This window comes from Hippocampus guttulatus, chromosome 4, assembly GCF_054856545.1.
Source record: "Hippocampus guttulatus isolate MCC_2025c chromosome 4, RoL_Hgut_1.0, whole genome shotgun sequence".
Taxonomy (NCBI): domain Eukaryota; kingdom Metazoa; phylum Chordata; class Actinopteri; order Syngnathiformes; family Syngnathidae; genus Hippocampus; species Hippocampus guttulatus.
Window position 1 is genome coordinate 11,994,182 of NC_141264.1, and position 13,772 is coordinate 12,007,953.

Sequence of the window (13,772 nt, forward strand, 5' to 3'; positions counted from 1 at the left end):
TTCCATATTCCGTACTCCAAATGCCAAGCATGTCCACCTACCAAGCTGGTCTTGCACTTCCTCTCTTTCCACTTCTATGCTAATTCTGACCCCAAAGTGCAGGGCTCATCAGCACTGAGGACCGAGACTGATCATGGTTCATTACAAAGCGGGTGGATAAAGCATAACCTTGGCCAAATGTGGATCAATACAGAGGATTGAAGAATTGCTCCCACAATTGGAAGTAGAGAAGGAGGACAGGGTTGACGAATCGTTATGGCTGCCAAATTAGGTCAGATCACATCCCATGACGAGCTGGCATCATATGGATTTTTTTTCATCATGTATGACAAGTGTCATCATTGAGCCTGAAATAGACTGAGAACGTAAATGTAGTCATTTACGATTCATTTTGAAAAGGAAGCTTGCTGTGCAAGATACAGGGGCAAGCACAGATTTGTGAAGTCGGCTTATGCAAATGATATAAAGAGGTTGAAGTCATCCCATAGCGGAAAGCATTGGAAAGGAAAGACAGTGACAGAGTTCTAGAAGCACACCGTTTCACACGACGCCGTTTTCCTGCAGGGATAACCACGAATTAAATAGCTCAATCATAAAGCACATGAGGCCTTCCTTTTTGTTGTGTGTTCACGTGACATGCTCACACTGACGCCTAGTGGCAGTACTGAGGTCAGTGTGGCAACCTTGCCCTTGAACAAGCTTTGGCACAACATTCAAGGACTGCGGGACTGGTGTGTCACCATCTTTGTGGTATTGATTGATGGCTGCCCTGACAACTGTTTGCGACACACGCACGCACACAAATGTCTGCGTTCTGCGGGGTTCTCTCTCTCTCTCTCTCTCTCTCTCTCTCTCTCTTCCCTCCAGAAGTCTTCAACCAGCAGGTTGCTTTAGAAAAAAAAAGCACGCTTTATTCATAAAGACATAAAGACAGTTCGATCTTACTAATACGTACAGCAACAGCCTCAATGATTGAGATAACCAAGACACATCATATGATCAAACCTAAAAATATGCATGAGGCTTTTTTTTTGCCATGTAGTGTCTCTCAAATGTCACTAGGTGGGATGCAAGGTTAACGTCAGAGCCTTTGCTCTCTGACTTACAGCATCCCAGTGAAATAAGACCAAACCGTACCTATCAGCATGTTTGAAAGCTCTTCTGTGTCACACTATGCAAACATAAATAATACACAGGTCATACAAAGGTAATATCTTCAAAGTGTTGCATAATACTGTACTTGTTTACGGGCATCGCAAAATTATTTGACTGTTGTTGGTCAGTTAATTTGACCCCAAATCTGGGCCACCAATGTAAGGCATGTGATTATGTGACTTTATATGTATATAGGTTCCATACAAAGGTTTGAGAGGATGCTCAATTAATATGTATCATTTTTTAATGCCTTAATTTAAAGTCTTGATGCAGTTTTACAGTTTTATTTAATCCACCCCAAAAATAAAAACCAAAATTTAAATCAATAATAATATCCATATTCATACATTCAATTAATTAAAAAAAACACACACACTGCATTTTTCTAGCCGTTAACTGTCTGGGATAAATAAAATGCAAAGAATAAATTCACAAAACATGCATCAATTTCTACATTATATACCTGTATGTACTGTATATTGTATATTTTATATATATATATATATATATATAAAATGCATGTGTATATATATATATATATATATATACATGCATATATATATAGGGCGGCCCGGTAGTCCAGTGGTTAGCACGTCGACTTCACAGTGCAGAGGTACCGGGTTCAATTCCAGCTCCGGCCTCCCTGTGTGGAGTTTGCATGTTCTCCCCGGGCCTGCATGGGTTTTCTCCGGGTACTCCGGTTTCCTCCCACATTCCAAAAACATGCATGGCAGGCTGATTGAATGCTCTAAATTGTCCCTAGGTGTGAATGTGAGCGTGGATGGTTGTTCGTCTCTGTGTGCCCTGCGATTGGCTGGCAACCGATTCAGGGTGTCCCCCGCCTACTGCCCGAAGACAGCTGGGATAGGCTCCAGCACCCCCCGCGACCCTAGTGAGGATCAAGCGGTTCGGAAAATGGATGGATGGACATATATATATATACATACACACACGCACGTGTGTGTGTGCGTGTGTGTGAGCAAAGTCACCACTATCCAGTATCCTTGATTTAAGACCAGGGTCTTCCATTTGGCCCTACGATAGATGTTGTGTTGTGGTGGGCTGACACAGCCATCAAACGCTGAGGCAGGGGACCTCTGTGGTGACGAGGAGCAATGAGGCCAAGCTTTGATGTTTTTTTACACAGAGAACATCAATTGGGCCTGTGAAAAACTGTGCCGTTTCGCTCCACTCCACGCAGGACTGCCGTCTCCCGCCCCGCCCTTCTGCCCTCATCCTTAGTGTACTGAACGGCCACGAGTGAAAGCCTTCACACTCCTCATTTTATCGTCTCAAACTGTCACATACTAAATTACCTTAACTGTATCATCACCACAAATATAAATGTATGTATAATTTTGCATTAAAGGAATACCACCACTCCCTTGACTGTAGATATATTTACTGCACATGTTCTCTCTTCTCGAATTGTGTCCCAACTCATTATGAAAGACAAATTCTCAAAAACAGTTTACAAAGCAGGTTAATAACTTTCATTTTGAAGTTTTCAGGTGCGGTTTCAAAATAAAGAATCTATTACTTGAATGAGATCCAGCACCATATCGAATACGAAGGGTGTATCCAAAATTCTACCCTCACGAGAACACGAATATTGAGCTAAATTCATCATTTTGGTTATTATTGTGATTGTAGTGTATTCATGTTTCAAATCCTTTGATTACAAAACTACGAGTTCATTTTTGCAACAGAATGAACGAAAGGAATGACGCATGATGTCGGGAGCAGACTACAACTCATGCCGCTGGAGAAAAGTACAAAATGAGTTTTGACTTTAAAAGTCAAAACATGCATGACCAGAAGCTTCTACTACTCACATTCAGATTTATGGCTACAAGCTTTGGCTGTTATTTGCCTACAGAATGGCTGCATGGGCAGGCCAGACTCAATGAAGGATGTCTTTATTATTCGAAAAAGCAGATTTACCGTCAGTAAAGTGAAGCGCAACAATCTAGAAGCACATTTCTAGGATAACTTAACAAGGCTGCTGAAAGGATGTCCCCCATAAGTTCCCCCCTGACATTGTCCAACATTATCATTGTCTCCTGTGAGATCAAAGCAAACTTGGCTACTCGCTACTTTACACTGACTCATCTATCATTAAGTACTTTGCTGAGTAACAGTGTCCAATATATTCCAAGCAGAAATACCATTGGGTCTTTCCCAGTTATTTTGTCAAAATAGTTCAGAATCAGAGCCGTCCCATGTGGCCATGAAGAAACCTTGAAATCAAGTTCCATTAGAATGTTGCTAAGAGTGCAGACTATCACCAAAGTCCAAGATTTCGATTTTAAAAATGTCTTATTTTCCCACTTCTAACAAACACCTCACAGTGGGGACCTAGAACCCTTCCCAAGTTGTCTTCCACAGGCAACACAAATTATTTGGAATTTATTATAAGAAGGTACAACATAAATTGGAAAAAAAAAACATAATAGAAAATAAAACTATTCAGGAGATCCATTAACATCCATCAACAAATTACCTTACTTGGATTCCACATTTTGGAGGCTTAATTTATGTTCCTATCCGTATAATAATCCCCCAAACTAGATGGTTATTTTAAGGTTGACAATGTTAATTATAACAACACACACACACACACAAAAAATCACAATAATATATTTGCTATTACAGTTTGTGTAGTTGTGTTGTTCATACTGAAAATATATTAGCCCACTCCACCACTCCCTCAAAATGGGCCAGAATAGGCTCCAGCTCACCCGCAACCCTAATGAGGATAAACGCAAGAGAAAAATGGATGATGGATTATTATTGTTTCCGTGGTTTATTTTGCTTCTCTGAAATTGTTGCCTGGCGTCCTTAGGTGCCCAGAAAGGTGCCTATTAAAAAAAAAAATATATATATATATATATATATATATACAGTATATATATAATTACTGGTGCGTCAGCATCATGGCTATTTGGGTGTACAGTAGTTCCACTGCAAAAACGATCACATCTGTCGATTGTGATGTTTACAAGGTTTCATGTAGAGAGGGTGGGCAGCACTCTTTCACATCTATGAAGCAACACACATTAATCAAAAGCTGCTGAAATTCTAAGTGTGTGCAACTTTTGGGGGGTTTGTTTCTCTTCACTTTGAAAGAAAAATACATACTGTATTTATGACCAGCAGTGATATAGAGATGAGAAACCTTTCCCCTCAATTTTTGACTCCGAAACTAAAAACGTTTCTGTTCAATTAATTTCAAAAACTTACCCATGTGTGAAAAATGCATTTCACTAGTTAGTCATAAAATAACTATTCAGTAAAAAAGCAATAAAGACTGTCTATTTTAAAGTACTTATTATTGAAAAAGACCCGAATAACAGTAATACTGCAGGATTGTTTGAGCATTTCCAAAAAGTAAACACAGCCTTCTTTAAGTTTCAAGAATATACTTCCTGGAAAGTCTGCTCAATATAAAACATTGGAGAGCAAATTGGAACCACCCACAACTACAATACAAAATATGTTTATATCATGGAACATCATTAATTTTTTTTAAAGTCCAGACCACCTGTCATAAAAACAAAAAGAGGGCATCCGTCAACATGAAATACCGTGAGGACTCTTTCAATTTCACTGGGCTCTCGGTCTTGTACCGCTTTGAAAAGAAACGAGGAATTTCAAACTGAATTCATCTTCTCTCTCAGAAATTAAAGGACGCATAACATTCAACCACAATGCGTGCATGAGTGATTATTTTCTTTTGAGTAATGCTAGTAAATAACTTTAATTTGACAATTGAATCTATAAATAATAATCTGCCTTGTGTGTGTGTGAGAGAGAGAGAAATATTAAAAGACTTCTATCTCCCAAATCCATAATTATATTCTAGCAACAATAATAATATGAATGTAGCATTAAAATATAATTTGTCTTCTCCAGTGTATTAGCCACTACAGAAGCCTGACAGAAAATTGATTTGGGTAATTACCGATGCCGTTATTTTAGTGCTGCTGTGGCCTGAGCCTTACATTGGGTGGTGCCGAATTAAATATGTCAAGCACTCTGTCTTAACTGTTTTTATTTTTTACCCTGAAAAAGTGACTTAGTCTCTCCTTAGAATGGATTATTTTCAACATGGAGCAATGACAGAATCAGCAGCCATGACTGCGTCAATGGATTTGAAAAGCAAAAAGTGGAAGCTGGCGTCATTCCTCACCTGCTCAGACGCAGTTGGAAACAAGGGAAATGGTTCCACCGGGTTTGCCTGCGACAGCCTGTCAAACACAGGAAGAAAAACAGATGCTAAGACCAGTTTCTCATTTTGAGTCTACCGCTAATTCAAAAAAGGGTGACAGAACAATGATGTAATATATTTTTCAAAGTAGATGGTAAGGAAATGATACACAGACGGGCCGACGGCACTGGCGCAAGAAAACCAAAAGGAGAACAAGTCTTGCACGTAGAAATGTGCCATTGGACATACGTACACAGATTCACTCCGACTCAACATGTTTGCCTGCCATCCTTACGTATATTTTGACAACAACCAGATAAGACAAACATTGTCTGTTACACAAATTTAGGGAAGGTGAGCAAAACAGAATACCAACATGGATACTGCCTACTACAGCTACTGAAACAACACTGTAAATACCTGTGAAATGTCCCTCCCAATTAAGACTCATTACAGTGTGGTTTCATTTATATTGCTGTGTTGTGTTTAAAAACATGTGCACGTGTATGGCTCTGCGTAAATATTTGTTATTATTTCAGTTAAAAGTAGATTTCAAAACACGTTTTGCCTCTGACAAAATGACTGCATTCATTCATTTATTTATTTATTTTTAAATATTAGAAAATTGATACATTTTGAGAAGTAGGAATGTGTATTATTATTTTTATTTTTATTATTATTATACATTTATATTTACGACGTATAAATTTAGGAGTAGTTCACCAAGTGCCCACTAAAGGGTTAAATTGAAGTTGACAGTCTAAACAATACAATACCCTGGCCTGTGAACTATTTAAAAACAGACATATGGGCCATGTCAAAGGATGCACCAAGCAATGTTGCTGTCTGACTTTAGCAGGGAACGATCATGCATAACATATCAGATGGTCTAAAACCAGTGGCACTGGCACAACTATCCAGCATAAAGACTTTTCTTTCCTCTGACCATGACTTAATCCGTGAATGTTTGGTTGGCATGAAATGCAACCACAAAGACAAAGAAAGCAGGTGCATCATGAAACATTTTCATGAATAGTTCCCGTTGGAAACAGATTACTGGAAAAAGTTACACAGTACAGAAAAATAGGTTAAGAGGAATCGAAATGTGATGAAAGCAGCAGCTAAAAAAAAAAAAAAAAAGTGAAAAAATGAGCAAATGACATCTTGAGTTGTGGCATTTATTTATCCATTTGTCTCGCTCATTTCATTTCAAATGCAAAGCCAGCGAGGCGTTGGGTTTTCTGCTGCGGTTTCACAACTGCATGCTTCATGGTAGTATGGAAGTTCCATTTCGCCATCGTTTTTCCCTTGCTTATTTATGATTTGGGACAACATTTGACAGACCTTTGTTCGGATAAGAATATTTAAGTTGAGTCTTTGAGTCCTCAATTAAAAAGGGCCCCAAAGCAGAATACTGTATAGTAAATTCAACTTGTCGATGCAAATTGACAAAAAATATTTATATATATCATGTTGCAGGATTATACCAAACTTGGAATGTTTCACATCAATATTTACTCCTTGACAGATTTCCAAGTTACACTTCAGTGGCTTGAAAAAGACACATTTGCGCTGAGATCATGTGCAGAAACCTGATGCCCACTTGGCATTCACGCTAAAATGTGTGACTTGTCAAACATGTCCCTGGATAACCAGAGAGCAAGCACAACTTCACTCGAGGTCAAAGTCAATTATACTTAGACCCTTACAAATCTTCGTCATGCTGATGCTTGGCCAACGGCTGCTTCTTTATGGACATACAGGGCTCCAAATTGAGTCCAGGACTTTGGACTGCATAATTCTTTGTGTGCTCTGCTGCAAGCACAGACTTACGTATGAATCAACTAACAATGCTGCTTACTGGCATTCAGGAGAGGTGAAGCCACAAGCAGCCTTCCATTGTCACTTCTAGCCCGACTAATTTGAATACATTGATTTCACCATGACATTTTCATATTAATTTCTGTCTCGAAGATGAAAATGCCACAGTGTATGGCATACGATTGTACCAATACGTCTGGGAGAAGCGCTGACAAACTGACAAGAATGCAAAATTCACTGCCTCCGCAAATACTCACAGTTGTTCGCCACTCAGTGGGATAGGGGCTTAAGAATGTGATTTTAAATGCATATTTTCAGGTATATCTGCTACTCAAAGATTTGCCTGAATCATGTTGTCAGAACCACCAACAATTATATGAATGCAAAGCCCATCGAGACAAAATTTGCTGCAGAATGTAAACCTAACCTCTGTCAGTCACATCTCACGCTTCTGAGATAGTATATTCTGAATGTCAAGTCAAGTCAAGTACAACCTTATTGTCAAATGTGCTGTATATGTAACGCAAACAATGAAGACCATTCTTTGAGAGGCCCTCATTACTCCGTACAGCGATCCTAGCATAAAACATGGACTGATAACGATGTTTTCAGTGAACAAACAACAGAAGGTGTCAGTAACAGTGCCAACTTAAGATGGCTGCCCTCTGACTTCAGCCACGAGGGGCCTATTGATAGTCCATTCATGTTTAAGTCGGTGGCGGTGAGGCCCCAAGTACTAATCAATGACACAGTGATTTTAGGTCTTGTAAGTTTTGTGGCGTGAACTAAAGACAATCCAATGATGTTGTGGACCATCAAGGCGCAGGATGTCATGTAGAAACCTGCCTGACTAAACTTGGCACCTTTACACTTCCAGTGAATCAAAACAACACAGAGCCGAGCAGAAACACATGCCGCAGGCTTTGACACTTGTGTTTGACACTAACTGAGGTAAATCACCTGGCCAGCGGTGTGCACATGGCAGCCTTATGTCAGGTGCATGGCTACCCTATAAAATTTATTCTATAGAACAGCCTGTATAATTACTTATATCAAGTATCAAGTATAACTTTATTGTCAAATATGCTGTATGTTAGATGAAATTTCCTCCCTCTTAAACAGACAACAAGAGGAGCCGCTGCGGGTGCCCGCATTGCCATCAAAAGAACACTTAACATAAAATGACATTATCTGAGGAGTGTCTAACTCTGGTCCTCAAGGATCCCAATCCAGCCAGTTTTGGATGTTTCCCTCCTCCAACCCATCTGATCCAAAATGATCAGGATTATAAACAGGCTTATCAGCTTGTTGATGAGCTGATCATTTAAATCAGCTGTGGTGGAGGAGGGAGACATCTAAAACATGCTGCATAGGGGCCCTTGAGGACCGGAGTTGGATAGCCATGACTAATACTATAAGTCATCCCATATTTGTGGAGAAGTAGACTGTACTTGCGCTTGGCTAAAAGAAGGCTCCGTGTCTTGGAAATTATATAGCGGGGAACTTCAATTAAAATTCTGAGGTGTCCGGTGACAAGGGTTTTATCTGGGCAAAGGTCCTAACTTCAAAATGGTTTGCATGACATAGCCCACCAGCAAAACGAAATCAAACGTTCAAATTTCCTTTTCCTTTATTTCTTGTTTTGCAAATACGAAGGTTTTGCTCTCCATGGAAAAAATATTGATAGAGACAATATTGCATTGTCTCTATCATAAATGAAACTACCGTATTTTGACCCTACTAAAGCAGCACAATGAGACGCAATGGTTTTAAGCTGACTTAACCCATTTAGAAGTACTGCTCCCTCAAATCATTTTTAAAAACTCTTGAGTCAACTTTCCAAACTTCGGAACAGCCAAGCTGTGTTGTCTTTAATACTGCAAATTTCCTCTGTTAAACAAAAACTTGATTGGCTCATTATGGTCGCATGCTCTCAACAAGACCTACCATAATATTAAATATGCTGTACAGTCGGTGACAGTGGTGTATGTAAGAAAATACGCCTGCATGATGATGCACAGTACATTTATATTTGAAGATATCTATTAAGTAAAAGGTAGGGTCTATTTTTTGGGGAAAAAAGAAAAAATAATGCTTATGCATCTTGTCCTGGAATAGACCAGCCAGGCGGGAGTTGTCCCGAATTTCCGAATTATCACGCTTCCCCTGCGTTGCTTCTATTACAAATGCATACAAATGAAGACTAAAGTTCAACCGGTTGCCAGCCAAACGCAGGCCACACAGAGACAAACATCCATTCGCACTCACACTCACACCGAGGGACAATTTTTGAGTGTTCAATCAGCCTGCCATGCATGTTTTTGGAATGTGGGAGGAAACCGAAGTACCCGTAGAAAACCCACGGAGGCCCGGGGAGAACATGCAATCCACACAGGAAGGCCGGAGCTGGAATTGAACCCTGCACCGCTACACTGTGAGGCCAATGGGCGAACCAGTCAACCACATCTTAAATCCTTGCACAAAAATCTATTCGCTTATCTTTTCAATACTCATTTCCTTTCCGATCTAAAGCAGACTGCTTACAATTACAGTGCAGCCTTTTTTGTTATTTTGTGGTTTTAAAATATTTCACTGGAGGCAACATGACACCCTGCTTGGTTAGCATCTTTATTGTCCAATGAATCATCAGCATCTACCTGCCATCTTTTCATAAATGGGTGCCTACTGCGTGCGTGAATAATGTTGGGACTAAAGTAGGGTGTTGAGAAAGTGCAAGAACAAATAAAAACAGGAGAATTGAACGCAGCTGCTTCTCAATGCTTTCAGTTTTCCCAGTCAACCATCTGTGAATGATGACAGAATCACATCAGAATAAATATTCTTTTTGAGCCAAGAGTCTGTTCCCGTTTTGGGTTTGGGTTCTATAGAGCACACAGTTAATTCTGGTTATTTCATTTGCTATCACTTTTTTTTCTGCATTGTTTTTTTGCGATACAGAAATTGAAAAATACTACATGTAACAAATTGGATTGAAAAAAGAATAAAAGCTGACTTCAAATGAACAATTTTTGCTTCACCTCTGCGCCTCAACTCTCACAGGTGGGAAAAATTGTCAAACTTACTTAGACAAACTGTGTGTAGCATGGTGCTCACCTCTATCTATCCATCTATCAATCAGTTCTTCCAGCCATCTACCAATCAACAGTATTGGCCAAAAGGCAGCAATGAGGAACTTAGAGTATGATGCACTGAGCATGTTTCCATGTTTTCATTTCAAACACTCCATAAATAAAAAGTGGATCGTTGTCCCATGGACATCAACGCATTATTGGAGTTGATCAATCACCGTGAGTGGAGGCACTAAGAGCATCTGTATCAGCTTTCTTTTCAGGCTTTGTGAAGGTCATATTTCTTCACAGATGCTTGGGACACAGAGGCCTCAAAGCAGTGGTCAATGCACATTTATCTAGAAAAAAGGAATCGGGCAGGCACATGATTAGTTAAGGCAACAATATTGCTCGCAATACCATCACCATTTAACTTTGATCTCACATATACTGTATTCAGCTTCGTCTGTTTGAAGCCAAAGACTTGCTGTCAATTCAAAATCATTGTACTTAAAATGACTTGTTCCCAAATATACTTTTTAGTAGTTGCAATTCTCAATCCATCTTTTGGGATAGCGATTGACATCCAGCCCATTATTCGTGTTCGGCATTAAGTACTTGGAAAAATAAACTAGAAATGCCCTGGACAAACTACGTAACGGACAAGCTACAGTACGGAAATGCTGTGTTTGTACGTCACGAGTACATTGGTTTCTTGACAGTCCTAAATCACCAGAATGTGAGGTTAATTGAAAAAAACATTGTCTGTCGGTATGATGGATCTCAATAAAAGAATAACATCAAGCAGTTTGGTTTCGTTGGTTATGGTTTGGTTAGAAATAATGTGCAGAGACAGCGGCATGGAAGATACAGGAAGCAGAGCTGGTGGAAAATGAATGTGCATTGATGTTTCCCTTTGGAGTGGCCATGTTGGAGAGGATGAGAAATGAGTTCATCAGAAGGATAGCCAATGTTTGATGTTTGGAGGATCTTAGCCGGTACAATATATGTTATTTATTTATTTATAATATACTCCTATGTTTTGTTCTTCTACTTCTTTCTTTCATAACTTTGCTGCTGTGAATTGGAAATTTCTCCATTGCGAGACTAATAAAGGTTTTCTTATCTTATCTTAATAGAATGGAAGAGTGGTATGAAAATACTGTAAATATATTTAATTTTTTTAAAAATTGAATCAATTAAGAGGGTGAGAGAATTTTTCGTCGAGGAGTCCCACCTATTTTATGGTTTTCAGCTAGTTTTGGCTGTACATAGACTTCCAGTGCCCTTCGAGCCCCGAGGATTTTCTGACCATTGTGGTTATGTCTGAAACAGCATTGAAGCTGTTTGCCTGACATTTGATATTTATTAACACAAATGCAGGTTTTTCTCCATCATATGAGATAGATTACTTCCATAAAAATCTTGCTAATATTATTTAGATTTGATTTTGAACAGAGAAAGGAGTTGGTATGTCACTGTACACGATGACAAGATTCTCTGACACTTCATCAATGAGCAGCCAGTTGCAACTGCTAAAAAACTAAGCAGCCTGTGTACCTTTCCAAACTACTTCTGAGAAACAATAGCATCCAAAGAGGAAAAGCCTTCACTTTTATTCTTATCTCTGAAAATATATATTTTTTGTTCCCCGTCTAGTAGCATTCAAGTTTTATTTCTGTACGGGTAAGTATTGTGACCGATTCCTGCCCTCTCCAAACTCAAAAATAAAAGACAACATTCCTTTTTTTTTCTGAGTTAAAACCATTTTCATCCGGAAAGGGTATCATACTCCATACGACAGTATCGGAAACAAGCCAAGACAAAGACAGGCAGAAACATGAAGGCAAGAATTCGAGCAAGAGTCCTCGGATTCAAATAATGGTGACACCAATTCTGGATCAAAGCAGTACTGAAGATCATGCCACAGCGGTTGTAGATGTACTGGGCTAAGATCATGCATGCAACCTCTCACCAGTGCAGCAAGACGCTCATCTCGGCGTGCTGTGTGCATATGAGCACGTGTGCGTACTTGGGCGCCCGCATGTTGCCTGCGTGTGTATATGCTTGCACGTACGTGATCGGGTCAATTGCGGAAGGTTCGTCACTTCAAAAGTCGATCTTCGGTCAAATATGTAGCAAGCTGACCCAAGTAAGTAACCACTGCAGCTCGCATGCAGACAGTGTCCTGTTTCAAGTAGCAGCAATGGAATACAAACCAGATTTGAAGAGGATTGTTCAAGAAAAGGAATGCCGAAAAGTCAATTTTTGTCATTATCATGTTGGTGTGTGACATTTACAATAAATGTGGTTGAGCAGAGGTCTGTGTGTGTGTGTGTGTATATATAAGGGATGCTGTGATGTTTATGTGTGCCCTTGTGCATGATGTGGCTCTTTGCAGTCACACAGTAAAAAAAAAAAAAAAAATAGGCTCTTAGTCTCTGATTGGTTGGCCACCCCTGGTCTACAGCAAATGCAGCTCGGATAAAAACAGCTGCTCAGCCATTACAATGATATCCATCTTTGAGTTAAACTATTGAATTTGAATCAAAAAGCTTTCAGTCTCTCTGGAGCACTTAAACAGGGCCATTGGCTTGTTGCTACAGCGCCTCACCAAAAATACAAACGACCCATAAAAAGGGACAAATTGTCTGGGCCCTCCTGCATCGGATCAGCATTGACAGGGTTTGTACAGACAAGAGAGCATTTAGCCAAGTGCAGTGACTCACGAGGTTAAACCACAGCACCTTAGTACACAAATTGATCGGCTAGTGGATTATAGAATCGAATGAGTCTTTGCTAGAATCATATTGGAAATTAGCAACTCATAGTGTTATGTATTGTAATTCACAACTGTCCCACGATTGGCTGAAGACAAGTGAACAAAGCTGCCTGCTCTGTGTCAGCTTGGAGAGACTCCGGCTTCCCTACTGTGACTTTAAATGCGATAAGTGGAATAGAAAATGGATGGTTGTGTAGACAACTCAGGTAGTAGCATCATAGCAGACTAGCACAAGCACAGACAGCTTGCGTCTCACGCTGACAAATCTTGTGTAGCATCTCAGAGTAAACTAATTACCACATCTTTTCATCAGAAAGGCATGTGGGCAGTTGCGGACTGCAGATGGCAGAATCATTCTACCACGCACTAAATCGGAAAAGGAAACTGGGAATGGTTAAACTCAACCTATACCCAACTGATCACATCATTGCCCTTGCTAAGGCACCATCTGGAATTGTTTCTGTTTTTACTATTGGAACACTCATAATTCACAAATCTGATGAATATATTGAACGCATGACTTCATTAGAGAGGATGTGGACTAAACACCATTGAAGCCCTTCCGAGCAAGATTGGATAACAAGTGCCCCTGATATAGAATTGGACAGGGCTGCTGAATACAGAGCCAATTTCATGCAGAATAGCAGTCAGTCTAGGGCAGGGGTGCCCAAACATTTTGGATCGAAGATCTACTTTTCGATCAACTAACCTCCCGGGATCTACCCTTACTGGCACG

General features: G+C 39.8%; 1 protein-coding gene across 1 annotated transcript in view; it reads right to left on the bottom strand.

Annotated features, from left to right (window-relative positions):
• The window catches only part of tspan9a (tetraspanin 9a), a 187,061-nt gene that overhangs the window by 155,561 nt on the left and 17,728 nt on the right, over positions 1 to 13,772 (bottom strand). The window contains exon 2 of the mRNA XM_086109551.1: positions 5,348 to 5,405. The gene's annotated coding sequence lies outside the window, so the exon portion shown is untranslated. The remainder of the gene's footprint in view (positions 1 to 5,347; positions 5,406 to 13,772) is intronic.